We start from the raw sequence: 23,140 nt of genomic DNA on the forward strand, positions 1-23,140 counted from the left end.
TGTTTACAACCTGGGACATGTAAAACCTGGGATTTTCTTTATGGGGTTGTCTGTTTTCTGAATCAGTGATTCCATTTGACCTGAGGTCGCCTTTTCTTCCAAGACTACCAAACACTCTCCATTTTTTAAGTCCGAATATTTTTTCACATTTTTATGTATTCAGGCGCTTTCGGATCCATATGAGACAATGTGTGACTATTAGGATCGTTACAATTCCAGAAAAAAGCCAAGAAACAAGACAAGATAATTGATGTATGAGATTTCCCACCTATGATTTTGGTTAGAAAATAACTCATGGGTTTACTCTTGGGGTGAACATGGACGCGAATCCACTGCTAACAAGAGTGAAAGTTCCCAGGGCTGGAGGACAAGGAGAAGAACTGAAGACAAGAATGGGGCAAAATTCAGAAGAGTTTTCCTGATGCCTCTGCCTCAGTGCTTCTCCTTTGAGAACTCAGCGAAAGGAAGCAGGGGTGAACGTCCCCAGCTGGGAATGCTCAGAGCAGCCCCGCTGGGGAGTAAACCGGAGAAACAGGAGACATCAGCAATCAGCTGGTGAACTATTTTGAATCCTGGTAATAATAAAATAAGGAGAAGAAATTCCAAACCATCACTTCCAATGTGGAGGGCCCTCATCACTCTAATTACAGAGGGCCTAGGTTATAATCCACTGCAGTGAATGATTTCTCTTGGAAAGTGCCTTTATAATAAACGCACTATCAGGACTCCAGCCAGCTTTGTGCTTCATTCTTTGTGATGTAAGGAATTCTGTTACAACAGACAACATTTCTGAGAGTGGAAATTTATTTATGTGGAACCAAAGTCTTAATTCCTTGAGTTGGCAGAGGTGGAAATTCTTCTGAAACATCTAACTATGGCAACTTTGAGTAAGGTTTTCAATGAACAAAAAAAATGCAGAAACTCTAAATGGAATAATATTTATACATGTATGCATGAGATAGAAGCGTTGTGTTCTGTGTTGGCAAGTTTGGAGAGTGAAATGTCAGCCGTGATGTGGGAACGATTATTTGGGTCCCAGCTTGTGCAGGCAGGGAACAGCTCTTCACTCTCTCTTCTGTGCGGAAGGCACAAGCGGCCATCTTGGATTTCATTCGTGCATGTGTGCTTCTGTGTGCTATAACAACCATGTGAATATGCTGCTGTGGTTCGATGTTGATAGGAATTAATACGCAGTTTAGTTAGCAAGTTAGAACTGTTTCACATTAGACACGACTTTACAGCAGACAGTTTTATAAGGAGAATGGAATGGATTCAATACAGTGGCTTGAATTAAAGTGTATTTTATATTCTCTGTGTTCCTCAGAGCTGATGACAAACTTAGGGAAGCGTGCTAGAACGAGCAGACCAGCAATTGCATTCCTCTCATTCTCTTTGAGTGCAGCAGGCACAACTCAAAGTATCCGTTATTTCTCTCCATGTTTCTTTTTGCCTTTTTCCCCTTCTATCTTAGTCCACTTTGTGCTACTGTAACAAAATATCTGATGCTGAGTGATGCATAAAGAAAAGAGGTTTCTTTAGCTCACAGTTTTGGAGGCTGGAGGTCCAAGATTCAATGGCCCCATGGGTATAGCCATGGTGTGGGCCTTCTGGCTATGTCACAGAGGAAGGCATCACACTGTGAGAACCTGTGTGAAAATGACAGGTCACATGGTGAGACAGGAAGTAGCAGACTGATTGTGCCAAGCCCCCTTCTCGGGAACTAGTCCACTCCTACGAGACCTGATCCACTCTTACAAGACAGCATTATTCCACTCAGGCTTTAACTAATGAAAATTACAGAAGGTCTAATTTACACTAAATGGGAGGAGCTAGAAACGAAATGAATGTATCATCTGTCAGGCAGTTATAAATGCTAGGTAGGGAAAATGAAGGGGTTCTTGTTTTCTGTGCTGAGGTCACAGATGGCCTTTTTCACAGAGCAGATGAGGCCTGAGGAAGAGGGAGCTTAGCTCTCACTCTCCAGGGGCAAAGCACTTGCAACGGAGGGATCAGGCGGTGCAGCGACTGAGGCACAGGACTTGGCTTGTTGAAGAATAGCAAGCAAGTCTGTGTTACTGGATCTGTCATAGAACACCCCCAAAACTGGGGGGGGGGGACCTGCTATGGAATCTCCAAGTCTGGGTCCCCCTGCCCTCTGAGTAACAAGATTACTGACATGGGGGTAGTGGAAGAACATAGGTGTTCATTGCAAAGCACAGATCAATGAACCAGGTGACCGCCCATATGTAATTCCTGGGCTCCTTGAGGGGCCAGGGGTAAAGGTGCTTATAGTTTGTATTTGGTGCACGTTTGGGCCATGTCCAAGTCCCTAGTTGGTCTGCAGTGCTTATTGCCTGCCTTCAACTGATTGGCAAAATCATGTCCTTTTGAAAATGTTGATGATGGCAAAATGGGTCCTGTCTGTCTTGGAGCTATGTGCAGGTGTTAGTTACTTTTCACTCAGAGCCTGGGGTTTCTGTAAAAGAAGCCCCTCAAAACAAGACCAGCCATCAAGGTGTTACCTCTAGAGAAGGTAACCAACCTCATTAGTCTTGGGTTCCTGCCACCCACGTAGGAGACCTGGATGGGGTTCTTGGCTCCTGCCCTTGTTCTGGCCCAATTCCTGCTGTTGTGGGCATTTGGGGAGTAAACCAGAGGATGGACAATCTCTCAGTTATTCTTCCTTTCAAATAAATAAATACATACATAAATAAAACTTTTTAAATTATAAATACAAGATTTAGAGCCCAAGCAACAGGCAAAACAGAGCTGCAACATGGTAAAATAGGAAATTGTAGGGAGATTAGTTGGAGATTTTGTTGTTTTTAGGAGAAGGAGAAAAAAAGAAAGAGGAGAAGGGGTGGAGGATGTAGAATCAAGAGTTTGCTTTAGACTTAAGTTTAAGAGACCTTAAGCATCTGAAAAGAGATACTGGTGGATCTGGAGTTCAGAATTTAAGTCAGGACAGACAGAGGAGGAGAACTGGATGAGATCACTTCCTGAGTGAGGGCAAACTGAGGTCTCAACTCAGGAACAGTTAAGCACTTAGAGTCCCCGCAAGGCAAGAACACGAGCAGTGTAGAGGTGAAGACCGCAAAAGGCCAGCTGGTAGAGTGGCTCAAGGGTGATAGAGTCGGCAGGGGAGGGAACGCCAAGGGAGGAGGCGTCCTGAGGGCAGCAGGAAGAGAACCTTGTGAGACACAGGGACTTCGTGCCTGAAAGCCCACATAGATGAGGACCAGGATTTGGCCACTGGATTGGTCTATGTTAAGGTCTTTGCAATAGCAGAGTCAGTGCAGGGGTGGGGAAAGAAACCTGTTCCAAACGGGTTCCAGAAAAATAGGAAGGGAAGGGTTGGTGCTGTGGCTCACTAGGCTAATCCTTTGCCTGCAGTGCCTGCAGTGCCGGCACACCGGGTTCCAGTCCCGGTTGGGGGGCCGGATTCTGTCCCGGTTGCTCCTTTTCCTGTCCAGCTCTCTGCTGTGGCCCGGGAGTGCAGTGGAGGATGGCCCAAGTGCTTGGGCCCTGCACCCTCATGGGAGACCAGGAGGAAGCTGCCACTTTGGGGGTGAACCAACGGAAAAAGGAAAACCTTTCTCTCTGTCTCTGTCTAACTCTGCCTGTCAAAAAGAAAAAAGAGAGAGAGAAATAGGAAGGGAAGAAGCAGAGATAGCAAAGACAACTATTTTTGACAAGTTTTGGGGTTAAAGAGCCATGTAGGTTTCTTTCACTGAGAAAGGTAAGTGGTGACCAGAGAAGCAAGGCATTGTGGTTAATTCTAGTAATGCCTCCATTTCTTCTCTCCCTCTTCCCCCATATCTTCACCCCTTTACCCTGCCATGTAACCTTATGCATCCTCCCAATGTGATTGGATGGCCTGATCCTTGATTTTTTTACTTAAAATGTAATCAACTTTGGCCCACATGAAAAGATGGAAGCAGTGATGTATAATCCATGCTTAGATGTAGGCTTGAGCTCTTGGGCTTCTGCCATGCCATAGCTCACCTGCTTTGCGGATAGGAGAAGCCAATGAGACCACTGAGAGAGCCATAAAAACGTTATATATCACATTATGCCATCTTATAATCTGCTTCGTTTTTAAACTTTATTAACATATCCTTAAATCGATAGATATTCCTCTGTAATATGTGTTTTTTTTAGAGATTCTTACATACTTCTGTGCAATAAATGAACAATTACATTTCCTCTGAACAGTTTTTGTTCTTATTTACATTATATAAAAGAATATCTGGGGCAGGTGTTTGGCCTCGTGGTTAAGATGCCAGTTTTGAAAACCATGTCCCACATCTCAGTACCCAGGTTCAAATCCTGGCTCTGGCTCCTAACTCCAACTTCCTGCTAATGCAGACCCCGGAATGCAGAGCTTACGCTCCGAAGTGATGGCTGAAGAAGTTGGGTCCCTGCCACCCATGTGTGGGACCTGGATTGAATTCCTGGCTCAAGAGATCAATCTCTCTCTGTCTCTGTCTCTCTCCCCAGCCCTCCCTCTCAAGTTAATTAACTAGTTAATTAATTTTAGAAATAATGCCTTTACACAAAATAAAGAATGTGCTGATCAAGAGTGGATTAGGCAGTGAAATTATTTTCTGAAATACAGTTTTATGTGCTGAAGATATACTCATCAGTGTGCTTTGTCCCTTTCACAGAATTCTCTACAACATTACTACATTACTTTAGAGTTTTGGGATTAGAACTTATCTCCAGGTACAATTCGCTGTCGTAAATCATTTCCACTAATTGTTTTCACTTTTTAAAATTAAACTTTTTAAGAAAATTATAGATTTGCATATAGTTGTAAGAAATAATAAGAGATTTACATGTACATTTACCCAATTTCTCCCAATGGTAATAGTTGGAAAAACTATGGTACAAAATGGTATCCAAGATATTGACATTTCAGCAACTCATTGATCTTATTTATTTTTTCTTTTTCCCACTTATTTATTTAAAATAAAGAGAATAAATTTAATGTAGTGCATAGATACAATTCTAAGAATACAATGTACTTCCTCCTACCTCTCCCCCCTCCCTCCCTCCATCTTTCTTTCTTTTTTAAATTTTTGAGATAACATATCTTTAATTTACACTATAGTCAAAGGCTTAATGATCCAAGAAATAAAGAGTTCAGCAAGTAAAATATAAAAAGACTATAGCTAAGCAGGAATATAGGCAAAGGTCTTGAAAAATAATCAAATGAAAAGACATCAGTTTCACTCATACACAGCAATTAAAAAATCACATAGCATTAAAACTACAGTAGCATATCTTATTTAGATTTCCCAAATTTATTTGTTTTCACTTGCAACACAATTTAAAGGCTATATAGCATTCCATTGTGTCACTGAATTATTTCAAAATTGCTTAAATATTTCCCTGCTTTTGAACATTAGAATGTTTCTATTTTTTATTATAACACATAAAAGTTCCACAAATAGTTTCATATAAATATTGTGTACATCTGTTTTTACCAATTAAATTCTGCAGGTAGCATGCCAGGTTAAAGAATATACCTGTTTACAATCATTCTTATTTAATTTTTATTAAATAAGTAAAACCTATAAGAAAAATCATATTTAATAATTAGATGTTAATAATTCTTCTGACACCTGAGTATATTAATATTTCCCAGTTAAAGCAAAATAACAAACTAGCTTAACCTCTGTATCTGTTAGCTACCATTGCATAATATACTATATTATTCAGTAGCATTAAGCAATAATTATTTATACACACACACACACACACACTCACACTCACACACATATATACAACTAGTTACCTTGAGCTGGCATAACAAAGTACCATAAAGTCTGTGGCTGAACAGAAATTTGCTTCTCAGTTTGAGAAGTTGAAAGTCTGAAATCAAGGTGCCAGCATGGTCTAGTGAGGCTTCTCTTCCCGATTTGCAGGTGGCCCACTGCTCACTGTGTCTTCACATGGGTCGGGGTGGAGGATCCACTCTATCATAAGGGCTCTCATTCATCATGAGCACCTCACCCTCATGGCCTTTAGAAAGCCTCACTAGGCCTTTAGATAACCTCACTATCCTCTAGAGACCCCATCTTCAAATGCTATCACTTTGGGAGTTAGGGATTAAATATACATATTTTGGAAAGGGTAGAGAGACAAGATTCAGTCTATAGTAATATATATGTACATCATTCCTAGGATGTACATATACATTATGTAAATTTAAAATTTGTTTATTTACTTGCAGGTCAGAGTCACACAGAGAGAGAAGGAGAGGCAGAGAGAGAGAGGTCCTCCATCCTCTGGTTCACTCCCCAGATGGCCGCAACAGCCAGAGCTGTGCAAACTCAAAGCCAGGAGCCAGGAGCCTCTTCCAGGTCTCCCACGTGGGTGCAGGGGTCCAAGGACTTGGGTTATCCTCTACTGCTTTCCCAGGCCATAGCAGGGAGCTGGATAGGAAGTGGAGCAGCTGGGTTTCAAACTGGTGCCCATATGGGATGCTGGCACTGCAGGCGGCAGTTTTATCTGCTACGCCACAGTGCCAGCCCCCTGTATATTGGAAAATCTCCAAAGTCATGAAACAAAATGTTGAATATTTTGAGGTAACAGAATTATAGGACATTCTAAGAATGTTATACTCTGTGTTTTCCAAGTTTTATTCACTGAGTGTATTGTATCTTGTGCTTATAAAAATTAAATTTTTTTATTCGACAGGTAGAGTTATAGCCAGTGAGAGAGAGACCAGGAAGCCAGGAGCAAAGTGCTTCCTCCCGGTCTCCCATGCGGGTGCAGGGCCCAAGCACTTGGGCCATCCTCTGCTGCCCTCCCGGGCCACAGCAGACAGCTGGACTGGAAGAGGAGCAACCGGGACAAGAACCCGGCGCCCCAACCGGGACTAGGACCCAGGGTGCCGGCATCACAGGCGGAGGATTAGCCAAGTGAGCCACAGTGCCAGCCAAAAATTAAATTTTTAAAAGAAATGTTTTATAAGATACAGGTAGTTGATATGTTTAATAACAAAAGTTGTGGTGGTATGTAATCCATCACTAATTGAAAAAACAGCTCCAAGTCATACACTCTTTAAAAAAAAGGTAATATAGAACTAATGAAATTCTACTGTACATAATAACTGCTAATACTCTCCATAAACTCTTTTTCAAAATAAGTATCCAAATTTAATCTATTTTCCATCAGTGTCCTATATATTACCTTATATTGCATAATTATGTTTGCTCTTCTTGGAATGCACACCAAACTTCGTGTTATATCTCTGGGACTACAAGGCAAAGGTGGGATGGGATCCTTCCATTAGTATCAATTATTATTAAGACCATTGTAGTTGGGCCGGCGCCGTGGCTCACTTGGTTAATCCTCCACCTGCGGTGCCGGCATCCCATATGAGCGCCGGTTCTAGTCCCAGTTGCTCCTCTTCCAGTCCAGCTCTCTGTTGTGGCCTGGGAGGGCAGTGGAGGATGGCCCTGTATCCCGCTCCCTCCCCCCACCACCAAGTGCTGTGAAACTTGTGAGGTCCCCTGCCAGCCTAAATCTCCACTCAGCCCTCCTTTTACCACTCACCATGCAATATCCCCTCCCCTGCTCTGCTCTCCTAACACCCACGCCCACCCTCCTCTACCACTGATCCTCGTTGCAATCTGCTCAGGGGCTTCGACCCCAATCTTGATGGGAATCAGCCAGCTCCAGGTCAGGACTTTCCCCTCCTTTTTGTATGTTACACAGGCTTCCATTTAAGCAGAAAGACATGTTTTTTAACTTAAATTTCCCTTGAAAATACACAAGGGTTTAAATTAAGGGTAAAAATTGCGTTTTCAAATCGCAAAAGCTTTTGCCAAAATTCAAAATATTCGAGAAAATAGGTCAAGTGGCTTTCTGAAAACATCAGGTTTTCCCATCTGCAGTTAAGATTCGTGGATCACATGTGAACCCCTTTCATGTGTAGATGTCGCCATGTAATTGTGTGCTGGCTGGACTTTTATTTCTCCAGGCACAGGAGTGTGCCTTCAGAGTGGGCTGAGCAGCTGGGAGACTGTGACCTTGAACATCTCTCCTAACTCCCTGTCTCAACACGAATGGCACCATTCGTAATAGAACCAGGTGAATTCTTATCTCAGGTTTATCGATAGTCTCATATGCCCATGCAGTGAATCTTTGTCTATCCACAGAGAGGTGAGGGAGGTGGACTTATTTATGTTCTTCATTTCATAGGCAAATTCTGCCACGGGATTGTGTTTTTGCAAGGCAGTGTTGTGGGTAGTGTACATCCTGGATCTCTGATGCAGGTGCCCAGCAATGTGGGACAGCATTCAAAGCATGCAGTGGAACCAAGAGCGACTTTCTCTTGGCTAAGAAAGAAGGGCAGGAGCTATTGCTGTGCCAGGGATGATAACCCAAGGAGTTCTGGGGTAATTTTTGCCTGTAATATGTTCATCATACTCATATGTATTAAATGTTGCTCAAAGATTACGAAGCTTGTGTGTGTGTGTGTGTGTGTGTAAGCATCGTGGGAGAGGGTTAGTGATTGTATGAAGATGGGAAGATTGATAAATAATTTTGTAATATGCACAAGCATGAGGTGTAGGTATTTTTTTCTCTCCTTTTTTGTAATAAGTATGACTGAATGTGAGAGTATTCATGTGCATGACAGTTGAATTAACAAAAGCTTCAACTAAATGCTAATTTGTGTAGTCAACTTGAAGGTAACTCAGGATGGGGCCTGCTTGTGCCGGGCTGTTCATCTGGGAGTGCGGATTCCCTACACACAGCTGGGAAGGGCTTCCACCATGCTTGCCTGCCCCGGCACAGGAAGTTATGTCCTGCGCCCGAGGCCACACCCCCAGGCTCCTGCGACTTTCCGCCCTGGGCCCGTCCCTTTTCGCTTCCCAGAAGAGACCTGAAGTGATCTTCCTGGGTTTTCTTGACTCCACGCTTGCCCCGAACAGGCCCTTAGAGTGCCCGGAGCCGCTCGCGGGCCTGGTCTGGTTCTTCGGTACGCAGGCGCAGTGTCAAAGCCAGGCCGATGGCCAGCCGGCCCTCCACCTTCTCTTCAGACCAGGCATCTTCTCCTTGCTCTGAGCCTTGGGGCTCTGGCCCACTACACGTAAGTCACCCGGGGAATCTCGCTAAAATGCAGAGTCTCCTTCAGTAGCTGGGATGGGGCCTGGAGGCCGGCAGGTTTAACAAACTCCCAGGTGAGAAACCTACAGGTCACACTTTGAAAACGGGACCCGAGGTGCCCCCGGGCTGCAGTGGCTCGGGAGTACAGGGCCCGCCCGCTGCCTCTAGGTGTAGCCCCACTCCAGGAGCACCTCTTAGGAGAGGTGAGGCAACTCATTCCTTGCTTGAAAGGGAACCTAATGGTTAGGCTTAGGCGGGCTGGGGCGGGAACCGCAGCTTTTTCCAATTACAGAAAAGCAACGAGTTATTTTAAAGGCGAATGAGAAATGTCGTAGACTACGATTGTAGCTCCCCAGGAATATTCTAGGAAATATTGGTCCTGTGGGATGGTAATAGGAGGTGTATACAAAGGAGATTTCTATACTCAAATGAGTTCTAGAATCTGGCATCTAGACAGCAGGTTAAACAAAGTTTAATAGGATTCTTTTCAGAGGCTTTCATAAGCTAATACACATTATAGCCCTCCAAGAAGGACATAAAGCATGTAATGTTGCCCAAATGTATTTTCCAAGGTAATTCCTATTTGTTTTCTGAGAGATTAATAGGATTAAAGCTCCATGGAACATTTGTTAGGCAGGGATAACGTGAGCACACAAACACAGTCGACTCCAGCGACCGCCTCAGCTCTTCCTTTGCCTGCCCCAAAGACTGCAAAGTGGAAGAACGTGTTCCTTTCCGATAACTTAGGCATTTTAAAAGAATGTGAATCATGTGAATCCACAAACACCGGGCCATAGATAATAATTATTATTTTTAAATCAAATATCCCACCTTGCTCTCTAATGCTAAGCCTGGGATAATATTAATAAGAAGAAGCCAGGTCATCAGGTTATCTTTCATCTCCACATCATATCAAGCCTGGAAGTATTCCTTCCCCACTGCCCCCTCCTAACTGTACAGGTAAAAGGCTGTGGTGAAAATAGAAGAGAGTAGAAGGAGAAGTATTAAACATGAAGAAGGGGGAGCAGGCGTTTGGTACAGTGGCTAAGGCACCCCTTGGAAAGTTCACATCCTGTATCTGAGTGGCTGGTTCAAGTCTCCACTCCTCTGCTTCTGATCCTACTTCCTGCTTGTGTACATTCTGAGAGCCATCAGATGGTGGCTCACATTTTTGGGTCCCGGCACTGACATGGGAGACGTGGATGGAACCAGGCTTCTGGCTTTGGCCTTTTAGTCTTGGCTCTTGCAGGTATTTGGAGAGTAAACCAGTGGATGGAAGGCCTCTCTCTGTCTTTTTGCCTTTCCAATTAAAGTGAAAATAAATAAATAGAATTAAAATGATGAAAGAAACACATTTCTCTCATTCCATATCACTTGCAATTAGAAAAGCCCAGGAGACTGATTTGGTTAGAGATGTTTGATTAAGCCAGAGGGTTTCCCTTTGTGATTTAAGAGTGTGCCTGGGTAGACAGCAGGCAAAATAAGAGGATGGGTGGGCCTGGGAGCAAGGCTTCCTCCAGGTTCTGCTGAGGAATCTGCATCCTGGTGAGGAAGTCTTTGCACAAGCTCTCTGGGGAGTCCTCTGGTCAAACGCAGAGTGAGGCAAGCAACTGGAACTCCTGTGGCCGTCTCAGGCAGGAAGGGAGAGGTTTGAGTCACAACCTCAAACTCCTATGCAGAGTGGAAGCTTCCAGTGTACTCAGTAGCAAGATCTTCTCAACCAAAATTCTATTAGTGATCTTTGGGAGAGTCAGAGTGCACAAATGCAGGGGCATCTGTGTTTCTGCGATAGTAGGGAGCTGGCATTGGAGACGGGTGGATTTATGAATTGAGTTACAATACATGCCGTGTTTCAAAATGGTCAAAGTGAGAAATCATTCCTCCCTCTCCTCCCCACGCAGCCCCAGAATTGTTTGGCCAGATCAGAACTCAAAGTTTAGACTGATATTGTTGAGGTTACTATGGCTACTGCAGAAAGTGAATTTTCTTTTAAAAACCTCATTGGCTCCAGAACAAGCCCAAGCAACCCTATAATTAAGTGGCTTATGAGCACCTTCATATTTTTAAGAAATATTTTTATTGTTAAATTTATTCAACAAGCACTATGAGGTAGTAATACAAAAGTTCCTATTTATGCCCCATTAAAATTTCATATTAGTATTTTTGTCACAATTAATTAAACACATCGAGTTTCCTCTATTATTTTAAAGATGTATTCTATTTATTTGAAAGAGTTACAGAGAGAGGTAGAGCCAGAGAAAGGTTTTCTGTGGTGCAGTGGGTTAAAGCCCTGGCCTACAGTGCCAGCATCCCATATGAGTGCCGGTTGGAGTCTGGGCTACTCTTCTTCCAACTGAGCTCTCTGCTATGGCATAGGAAAGCAGTGGAGGATGGCCCAAGTCCTTGGGCCTCTGTACCCACGTGTGAGACCCAGAAGAGGCTCCTGGCTCCTGGCTTCCAATCAGCTCAGCTCTGGCCGTTGAGGTCACTGGGGGAGTAAACAGAGTCAGCCCCTCCTCTATTTTTTTAATTGAAACTCCTCTGATACTTCCCACCTTTCCCAGACTCTAGCAATCAACATTCTGTGTTTAGATTTTTTTTTTAATTTAGTTCCTACATATAAGGGAGAACATATGATATTTATTTCAACCTGATGTCCTCCAGTTCCATCCATGTTGCTGCAAATGACAGGATTTTATTCTTTTTCAATAGCTGAATGGTGTTCCATTATGTACATATACCAGTTTCTTTATCCATTCATCTGTTGATGGACACCTTGATTGACTGCATGTTTTGACTGTTGTGAACAATGCTGCTATAAACATGGTGTAGCAGGTACAATGATACAATGAGTTCATGTCTTCTGGGTTTATACCCAGTTAGTGGGATTGTTAGATCATAAGGCAGTTCTATTTCTAGTTTTTTAAGGTTTTTTAAACTGTTATTGACAGTGACTACATTCATTTAAATTGACACCAACAGTATTATGAGTTCCCTTTTCTTCATATCCTTGCCAGTATTTGTCGCTCTCTGTCTTTTTGATAATAGCTATTCCTACAAAGGTGAGATAATACCTCATTGTGGCTTTGATGTTGAGAACTTTTTTCATATATTTCATATATTTGTTGACCATTTGTACTTCTTCTTTTAAGAACTGCCTAGCCAGGTCCTTTGTCTATCTCTTAACTATAGAGGTTGGTTTTTTGTTGCTGTTGAACATTTAGTTGCTGATATGTTCTGGATATTAATCCTTTGTTGAATAGGTTGCTTGCAAATATTTTCTCCCATTCTGTCAGATGTCTCTTCATCTATTGATTGTTTCTTGTGCTGTACAGAAGCTTTCTGACTTTAATATAATTCCATTTTCTATATTTCCTGATTTAATCTTGGTAGGTAATATTTAGCCAGGAATTTATCAATTTCTTTCAGATTTTCCAGTTTATAAGCAGATAGTTGTTCTTGCATTTCTATGGTATTGGTTGCAGTGTTTCATTTTTCATCTCAAATTTTATGGATTTGAGTTTTTTTTCTCTTTTTTTCTGTTAGTCTGGCTAAAGTTTGTATTATTTATCTTTTCAAAAGCAAGCTTTTCATTTTGTTTATGTTTTGAATTTCTTTTTAGTATCAGTTTCATTTATTTTTTCTCTGATTCTTGCCTTGTGCTAAACTCTTTTGGAGTTTGGCTTGTTCTTGCTTTTCTAAGTAATTAAGATGCATTATTAGGCCGGCGCCATGGCTCAACAGGCTAATCCTCCACCTGCAGCGCCAGCACACCGGGTTCTAGGGCGCCGCATTCTGTCCCCGTTGCCCCTCTTCCAGGCCAGCTCTCTGCTGTGGCCCAGGAGTGCAGTGGAGGATGGCCCAAGTCCTTTGGCCCTGAACCCCATGAGAGACCAGGAGAAGCACCTGGCTCCTGGCTTCGGATCAGCGCAGTGCGCCAGCCACAGCGGCCATTGGAGGGTGAACCAACGGAAAAAGGAAGACCTTTCTCTCTGTCTCTCTCTCTCACTGTCCACTCTGCCTGTCCAAAAAAAAAAAAAAAAAAAGATAAAAGATGCATTATTAGATTGTTCTTACCTTTGCTAAACCCTTTTGGGGTTTGGCTTGTTCTTGGTTTTCTAAGTCCTTGAGATGCATTATTAGATTGTTTGTTTGAGACTGTTCTTGTTTTTAATGTAAGCATTTGTTGCTATAAACTTTTCTCTTAATGCTGATTTTTCTGTATCCCACAGATTTTGATATGTTGTATTTTAATTTGTTTCAAGACATTTTCTCATTTCCTTTTCAATCTTCTCGATGATCTATTGGTCATTCAGTAGCATGTTATTTAATTTCCATGTATTTATATATATTCTCTTGCTGTTGATTTCTCATTTTATTCCTTTGTGGTCTGATAAGATACATGGTATGACTGCAGTCTTTTTAGATTTACTGACAGTTGATTTGTGGGCTAACATACGGTCTAGAAAACCTTTTATATGCTGATAAGAATGTGTATTCTGTAGCTGTTGGGTGAAATGTTCTGTAAACATATGTCTGTTAGATCCATTTGCTCAGTAGTATGGTTCAACTTCAATGTATCCTTGTTGATGTTCTGTCTGGATGATCTGTCCATTAATAACAATGGCATGTTGAAGTTCCCTACTGTTATTGTATTGGAGTCTGTTTATCCCTTTCTGTCTATTAACATGTGCTGTATATATATCAGAGCAGTCTTGTGGTGGGTGCATATATATATATATATATATATTTTTTTTTTTTTTTTTGACAGGCAGAGTGGACAATGAGAGAGAGGGACAGAGAGAAAGGTCTTCCTTTGCCGTTGGTTCACCCTCCAATGGCTGCCGTGGCCGGCGCACCGCACTGATCTGAAAGCAGGATCCAGGTACTTACCCTGGTTTCCCATGGGGTGCAGGGCCCAAGCACTGGGGCCATCCTCCACTGCACTCCCTGGCCACAGCAGAGAGCTGGCCTGGAAGAGGGGCAACCAGGACAGAATCTGGCACCCTGACCGGGACTAGAACCCAGTGTGCCAGCGCCGCAGGCGGAGGATTAGCCTACTGAGCCGCGGCACCGGCCGTGTGCATATATTTTTATGATTGTTATATTATATCTTCTTGCTGAATAACTCCTCTTCTCAGTATAAAATGTCTTTCTTTGTATAGTTTTTTATTTAAAGTCTGTTTTACCTGATATGAGTATAGCTATACCCACTCATTTTTGGTCTCCATTTGCATGGTATGTCTTTTTCCAGCCCTTAACTTTTGATTTTTAGTTGTGAATTAAGTTTCTTGTAGGCAGCATATAGCTGGATCTTGTATTTTTTTTTATCCAATCAACCAAGCTATGTCTTTTGACTAGGGAATTTAATCCACTAGCATTCAAGGTTAATATTAATAGGTAAAAGCTAACTGCTGTCGTTGTGTTGATTGGGTCCTGCTTGTATCTGCTCTGTCAGTGAATTATGTGTTTTCATGATATTTACTTCTAATGTAGGACTCCCTTCAGGATTTCTCATAAGGCTGGTCTGAGCTCTCAGTTTTTGTTTGGGAAATACTTTATTTTTCTGTTACTTCTAAAGGATAGCTTCACTGGATATAATATTCTTCACTGGAATTTTTTTCTTGTTCAAACTTTAAATACATCATCCCACTCTCTTTTGGCCTGTAGTATTTCTGCTGAGAAGTCTGCTGTTAGTCTAGTTGTTTTCCTTTATATGAAACTTAACATTTTCCCCTTGCTGTCTTTAAACTTTGATTTTACCCTTGTCCTTAGTTTTTGACATTTGTACTATAATACACCTTGGAGAAGATCTTTTTTCAGTGGAGTCTGGTTGGAGTCCTTTGAGCTTCCTGTTTCTGGAAGCTCATATCTCTTTAAAGACTTGGGACGTTTTCAACTATTATTTCATTTAGTAAGTTCTTAATGCCACTTTCCTTCTCTTCTCCAGGTATCCCTGTACTATGAATATTTGTTTATCTCATATATCACATAGGCTTTCTTCATCCTATGTAATTCTTTTTTCTTTACTTTTTATCTAACTGGATTATTTCAAAAGTCTTTTCTTTCAGAAATTCTTCTATTTGGTCTATTTTGCTGCTGAAGTGCACAATTTTATTTTTTACTTCATTGATTGAAGTTTTCAGTTCTAAAGATCCTTTTTGGCTGATCTTAATGATTTCAATTTCTTTATTGAACTTCTCATTTACATTATCCATTGTTTTTCTCATTTCTTTAAGCTGTGTTCTCTGCTTTTTATTGAGTTTCCTTAGGATCATTATTTTGGATTACTTTTCAGGCATTACATTGATTTCCTTTAGATCAGGATCTATTTCTGGACAACTATTGTGCTGTTTTGGAGGTGCCATGTTTCCTGGCTTCTTCATGTTTCCTGTGTCCCTGTACTGATGTCTGCATCTGGCATAGTAGTTCCTTTTTATGGAATAGGTCTCTTTGTAAAATACTTTCTTGTTTAGATGACTGTGGGAAGTCACTTGGGTTGTTGATTTTACTTTGATTCTAGGTGAGCCCAAAAATGTAACCTCTGAGTGATTTCTTCAGCAGGAGTCAGTGTCAGCAGTGTCTACAAGTGCCACAATCATCTAGTCCACAGCAGTTTGTAGAGGTTGTAGTATGACTTTGATGTGGATATAAACTTCCAAAGGTGTGTGTCTTTAGTCTCCACAAGTTGGACTATCAATCATACTAGGCATTTTGATTACTGTAGCCATATTTCTAGTGCTGTAGGCCATGTGGATGTAAACTTCCAAAGGTGTGTGTCTTTAGTCTCCACAGGTTGGACTGTCAATCATGCTTGGCATTTTGATTACAGTAGCCATGTTTCTGGTGCTGTGGGACATGGAGGAGTCTGTCCCTTTGTCCTGCCTGGCAAGCCTGAGTGATTCTAATGCTGTGGCACCAGTAGTTGTGGCCCTAAGAATGGATGATATGGATAGGATCTTCCCCAGTTCCTGCTGTGTGGGTATGACTAATGCCGGGGCTTATGGCACCAAGAGCCCAAGCCCCAGCTCTAGGAGATATTAAGGGGAACTTGTCTCAGTTCCATACAGTGAACACAGGCTAGGTTGAGGATTGCACACTGGCAGATGTGGGTCCAGAGCACTGGAATGCACGTACGCTCTTCTTTGGGTCCCACAGGGCATGTTCCTGTATAGTCATGGTCCTGGAACTTCAGGATACAGTGGCATCCATACCCAGGTCTCATGGGATGAGTGCCAGTTATGCCGGGGATTGTGGACTGGAGTCACCAGCCTGAAGCAGAGGAGTGTAGGAAAGGTCCTCTAGATCCCACAGTTGTGTATAACCTACTCCAGAGCTGCACCCCAGCAGCAATAGTCACAGAGTTGCAAGGCAAGCAAGGGTGACACTGGGGCATGTTCTCTGGCCCCCCAGCAATGAGTGGCAAGAGCTGAAGAAGGGAATTCCTCTGGTCTTGTGTTCTGGGACTATGTATGAGTTGCTACTGGTGACTAACCCCAAACGCATGAGGAATCTGCCTAGATTTTACAGAGCAAGCAAATGCAGCCCTAGGATTTGTGCCCAGCACTGCTGTAACTGGGTGATTCACAGGGGTCTACACGGTGCCCTGGAAAGTGCCCTTGCTGAGTCTGGGGCCTTCTGCTTGCTGCCTCCTGTGACAGATGGAGTTCAGCAGTTTTTTTAGCAGCAACTTGGGTCCGGTGCTTTAGGGGCAGGGGACGGTAGTGTGGGTTCTTCCGCTGGACCCTTGTAGTTGCTCAAACCCCAATCAGCCTCCAGACTTGATTGGAAGTCAGTAGGGACTATGGAATTCTGTAGTTATGGCTGCCTGTCTGCGAACGTGTCAGGGGTCGGGGAGCTTTTTGCTTATCTCTGTCCAGCAAGATGGTGACCCCCGACAGGGGGAGCTGGGAAAGGAGCAGAGCATGACTTTCTTCCTGTCTGTTGGCCTTCAGTCTCTGTTCTGTTTCAGGTCTCTTCTCTTCCTCGCTAAAGTTTTTCCCTCTGTCAGTTTCCTCAGTTCTAATACTTTATATATAGAGCGCTTTCCCCAGTGACATGGCGTCCCTAGCCAGGCTGCTGAGGTAGGAGCGGTAGCTACAGAAGTGACATCAGCTGTGTGCTTTGTTTCTCTCTGCTGGTTTTCGGAGTCTCCAAGCTGTTTGCCGTTTCAGTGACTTTTTGTTTTTAATAACTTTCTGTTTGTAATAAGCTTTCTCAGTCTTCTGGAAATGCTGTTCTTCCCTCCTTGCTCTGAAACTTTTTTTTTTTTTAATCTCTGGCTGTGGTGGATGTGGATCCTCTGTATTCAGCCATCTTCCAAGTCTTCAGCTCTTTGGTTTTCTAAATGCTGCCTTGATAATTACACAGAAGTATATATAGGGGGAAATGAGGGTTCTGTATTTATCTTTCCTTCCTATTTAATACATTTTCCTTAATTATCTACATATCTGATTACAAAGCCTTCCCAGTTATAAAGCCTATACCCACTTTCTGAAACAGAAAATTAAGAAACAAAAATTGTTTTGAACATGTAAACTTTAGGCCTGTAAATGAAGCAATTAAAAATCTACTTATACTACTTAATTTGTTGATTTATATATTACATAAAAATGAAAATTATAGATAGTTTTTGACTTGGAAATACTGCTTTATTCTATTTTTTGACTTTATGAAACTGATTCATGTGGCATATGCACCTTGGCTTCAGTAACTGCCTTCACTAAAAGCCCTTTTTGATTTTTAAATAATTTTCCGAAGCACACCTTCTTCTCTGCCACCCAAGTTTCTACAACACAGTCATTTAAAAATCTAGATGTAATATTATTCTAGGAAATTTTATCCCAGGTCATAAGTACCCATTCCCATTTTTATTACATTAAGACAGGTTTCATTGCATTATTTATCATTTATGTTGTAGGGGAGTCCAAAATGTTTCCCCCGAAGGTTTGATAATTGAATGTGCTGAAATAAACTGACAATAGACAAACAGGAGAAAGGGCAACGCAATTTCAAGTGTGCATAGGACTCATACAAAATGCGAAACTCAAGAGCCAGGTGGTTGAGTTTGGTCTTTTTCATGATTTCTGTTTCTTTATTGAGTTTCTCATTCCAATCATCCGTTGCTTTTCTCAGTGCTTTGAACTGTCTGTATTCTCTTGCATTTCATTGAATTTCCTTGGGATTATTATTTTTTGAACTCTTTTTCTGGCATTTCATAGATTTCCTTCAGATCAGGACCTATTTCTGGAGAACTATTGTGTTCTGTTGAAGGTGTCATGCTTCCTTGCTTCTTCATGTTTCCTGTATCCCTGTGTTGATGTCTGCACATTAAGGTCGTCTGAGCAGCTTTAAAAAAACCCTCAGATGGCAAAGCCTCCCCTCAGAAGGAATAAATAGAAATGTGCTTCTGATGGAGCCAGGGAATCAATATTTTGAAAGTCCCAAGGTGATGCTAATTTATAGCCAGATTGAGAACCAATGTTTGAGGTTATTAACTATACACTGAACATCCTAATGTCTCTACTTACATAAAGCCAATATCCTGACATCTTTAGCTAGGAAGTTGGGATATATTGCAGTATTCAGTGGGTTTCCAGGGTTCTATTTATACCAGTGCCTGGTGGCACATGGTTTTTCCCCTCTGTGCTTCATCCCAGTTTTGCCCCACCCTTTGGAGCACCCACTCACATAACCATGTTCTCTTGAACTAGCAGTGCCCCCTGGAGACTGGCACAAAGAACTTACTGTTCACTGTCTCCCTCTCTTCCTCTGCCCCTTGCCTGCTCTCACCTACATCTACCTTTCCCACGTCCTTGTCTCAGCCCTTGGTTGACTACACTGCGGACGTTCTCTTTCAGATGAAATATCTTTCCTTACACAATTTTTTCTTCTCAGAAATCCCACATAGCAAAATAATAGAAAAATTTCCTCTCTGGCCACAGTCGGCTCCATTCATTATGCTGGACGCTTAACAGAACTATGATTTTAGAAATACGACATATCTAGGAGACACTCACTATACTTACTACTCAGATATGGACACTAAAGACTGGAGAGAAAAAGTAATTTCCCAAGATCCCAAATAAATAGGTGTGGGATTCAATGTCTAATGATTCTGATAAGAGGCTCTGAGCTCCACATTTTCGTTTTGTACGGTGTCCCACAAATTAGGTAGGTAGTGCTGTTCCTTCACTTTATCGAAAATAAATAAAGGCCAGTCACTCAATATCCTTTAAGAATAAAAAAAATGGCCATTGGTAATAGAAGAAGTATATTTAGGGAAACAAAACAAACCATGTGATTTCATGTGAAATTACACCTGCTAAATAACTGGTGCTATTAATCTTTAAAGTTCCAGAAAATATTCAAAATCTTCATTAAGGTTTCTCTCCATTTTATCATCCTCTAACTAACTGGATTTTACTCATGTTGGCCCTCAAAAATAATTTTAAAAACAACTTAATAACCTAGTTTTCCATTATTTCCATTCTGTACTTAATCCCACCCCCAGCCATCGTCATCACCACTCCCACTCAAAAGCCAGTCATTGCATTTCCTTTGGGAACCAGAGAACACTCACATTGTGATCATTTATAAAAAAGGAGTATTAATATTTTTAAATAATCTGCAAACTTAAAGCTAGATTAAAATGACACAACCTGAAGAACACAGAGAGAAAGAAGAAGAAAAGGATGAACAAGAAGAGGAGGCAGAAAAAGGGGAGGAGGAGAAGTAACAATGGCATGGGCCCAGGGACAAGTGATCAATATCAAAGGGTTTAATCCACATGTGGCTGGAATCCTAGAAGGACAGCAGGGAATGGAGTAGAAAAAATATTTGAATAAATAATGTGCAAAAAATTGTCTAAAATTTGTTGGAAGAAATACTTTTACAAATAAAGAAACACAGTTCAAGTGGGATAAATATAAAGAATGTCACACTTATATCAACAAGAGAGAAGCTCTGACTATAAAGGCACAGGTTGGTTGAAAGTACATGGATAGAAAAAAACACATATCATGCTAACATGAAGCCTAAAAATGTTGTGTGACTCTGTAGAATTCTCAACAATAGCAAAAATGGAAAGGAGTAGGAGGGAAGATGAGAACCTTTATATTAAAGAAGCATGTCAACCAAAGTATAGACCTTAATTAATCTCAAAACAAAAATCTTCTAAACACTAATACATATATACACACACACACACATATATATATATATACATATGTGTGTGTGTGTGTGTGTGTGTATATATATATATATATATATATATATTTACTAGTGATAGATAGAGTTCCCATCCTCTTGTTTATTCTCCAGATGCCTGCAATGGCCAGGGCTAGTCTGAGGCCAAAGCTGTAAGCTGAGAACTCAATCCAGTTCTCCCATGTCCCATGTGGGTGACAAGAATAATTACCTGAGCCATCACCACTGCCTTCAAGGGTCTGCATTAGCAAAAATCTGGAATCAGGAGCTGGAGCCTGCTATGTAACCCAGGTACTCTGATATGCGATGTGGGCATTGTAACCAGTGTCTTAACCAATAGGCTGAATTTCCGTCCCCTAGTAGGATATTTGATATTGTTAAATAATTTAATGATTTAAAAATTTTAGGTATGAGTATACTTTATTTTTTTAACTTTTATTTATCAAATATAAATTTCCAAAGAACAGTTTATGGATTACAATGGCTTTTCCTCCCCCATAACTTCCCTCCCACCCACAAGCCTCCCATCTCCTGCTCCCTCTCCCATTCCATTCACATCAAGATTCATTTTCAATTATCTTTATATACAGAAGATCAATTTAGTATATATTAAGTAAAGATTTCAACAATTTGCACCCACACAGAAACATAAAGTGTAAAATACTGTTTCAGTACTAGTTATAGCATTAATTCACATTGACCAGCACATTAAAGACAAAGATCCTACATGAGAAGTAAGTACACAGTGACTCCTGTTGTTGACTTAACAATTTGACACTCTTGTTTATGGTGTCAGTAATCACCCTAGGCTCTTGTCATGAGTTGCCAAGGCTATGGAAGCCTTTTGAGTTTGCTGATTCCGATCTTATTTAGACAAGGTCATAGTCAAAGTGGAAGTTCTCTCCTCCCTTCAGAGAAAGGTACTTCCTTCTTTGATAGCCTGTTCTTTCCACTAGGATCTCACTCACAGAGATCTTTCATTTAGGTCTTCTTTTTTTTTTCCCAAAGTGTCTTGGCTTTCCATGCCTAAAATACTCTCTTGGGCTCTTCAGCCATATCCAAATGCCTTAAGGGCTGATTCTGAGGCCAGAGTGCTATTTAGGACATCTGCCATTCTATGAGTCTGCTGTGTATCCCGCTTCCCATGTTGGATCGTTCTCTCCCTTTTTGATTCTATCAGTTAGTATTAGCAGACACTAGTCTTGTTTATATGATCTCTTTGACTCTTAGACCTATCATTATGATCAGTTGTGAACTGAAACTGATCACTTTGACTAGTGAGATGGCATTGGTACATGTCACCTTAATGGGATTGAATTGGAATTCCCTGGCATGTTTCTAACTCTACCATTTGGGGCAAGTCAGCTTGAGCATGTCCCAAATTGTACATCTTCTCCCCCTCTTATTCCCACTCTTATATTTAACAGAGATAACTTTTCTGTTAAATAAACACCGAAGAATAATTGTGTGTTAATTACAGAGTTCAACCAATAGTATTAAGTAAAACCAAAAAAAAAAAAATATGAAAAGGGATAAAGTATTAAGTTGTACATCAACAGTTAGGACAAGGGCTGATCAAGTCACTGTTTCTCATAGTGTCCATTTCAATTCAACAGGTTGGTATGAGTATACTTTAACACTTCATGGAAAATGGAATTAAAAGTTAATGCCACGTGGAATGCTGACATCTCATGTGGAAGTGTCTGACTTCAAGTCTGGGCTCCACTCCTGATTCCTGCTTTCTGTTAATACAGACCCTGGGAGGCAGCAAGTGATGGCTCAAGTAGCTGATTCCCTGCCAGTCATGTGGGAGACCTGTATTGAAGTCCTGTAGTCTGGATTTGGCCTGGTATAGCCCTGGTCACTCCAGGCATTTGGGGAGTGAACCAGGGAATTGTAACTTTCTTTTTTTTTTTTTTTTTTTTGACAGGGAGAGTGGACAGTGAGAGAGAGAGAGAGAGAAAGGTCTTCCTTTACCGTTGGTTCACCCTCCAATGGCCACTGTGGCTGGCGCGCTACAGCCGGCACACCGCGCTGATCTGCAGCCAGGAGCCAGGTGCTTCTCCTGGTCTCCCATGGGGTGCAGGGCCCAAGCACTTGGGCCATCCTCCACTGCCTTCCCGGGCCACAGCAGAGAGCTGGCCTGGAAGAGGGACAACCAGGACAGAATCCAGTGCCCCGACCAGGACTAGAACCCGGTGTGCCAGCGCCGCTAGGTAGAGGATTAGCCTATTGAGCTGTGGCGCCGGCCAATTGTAACTTTCAATATCTGTATACTTCTCAAAAAAGTTTCTTACCAAATATATGCATAGTTTTTTCATAAAATGCATTTTCCATTAATGTTTTGAAGACCATTTTTATTTCTATGAGTAATTATAAGCCTGGGGAGGGTATTTGGCCTGGCAGTTAAGATGCCAGCTGAGATGCACATTGTCTCATGTTGAAATGCCCAAGTTCAATACTCAGTTCCACTCCTGACTCCAGCTTCCTGCTGATGCAGACCCAGGGAGGCAGTCGTGATGGCTCAAGTGTTGGGTTCCTGCCACCCACATGGAAGACCTGGATTAAGTTCCCAGCTCTCAGTTTTGGCTTGGGCCATCTTCTCCTGCTTTCCCAGGCCACAGCAGAGAGTTGGACCAGAAGAGGAGCAGCTGGGACTAGAACCGGTACCCATATGAGAAGCACTTCAGGCCAGGGCTTTAACCCACTGTGCCACAGCACCGGCCCCCACTGCAGACATTTTGGGATTAAAAAGTCAGATGGGAAAACTTTTTCTCCCCTTCTCCCATTCTCAAATAAATAAATTTTA

The sequence above is a fragment of the Oryctolagus cuniculus genome, chromosome 9 (genome assembly GCF_964237555.1).
Source record: "Oryctolagus cuniculus chromosome 9, mOryCun1.1, whole genome shotgun sequence".
NCBI lineage: Eukaryota > Metazoa > Chordata > Mammalia > Lagomorpha > Leporidae > Oryctolagus > Oryctolagus cuniculus.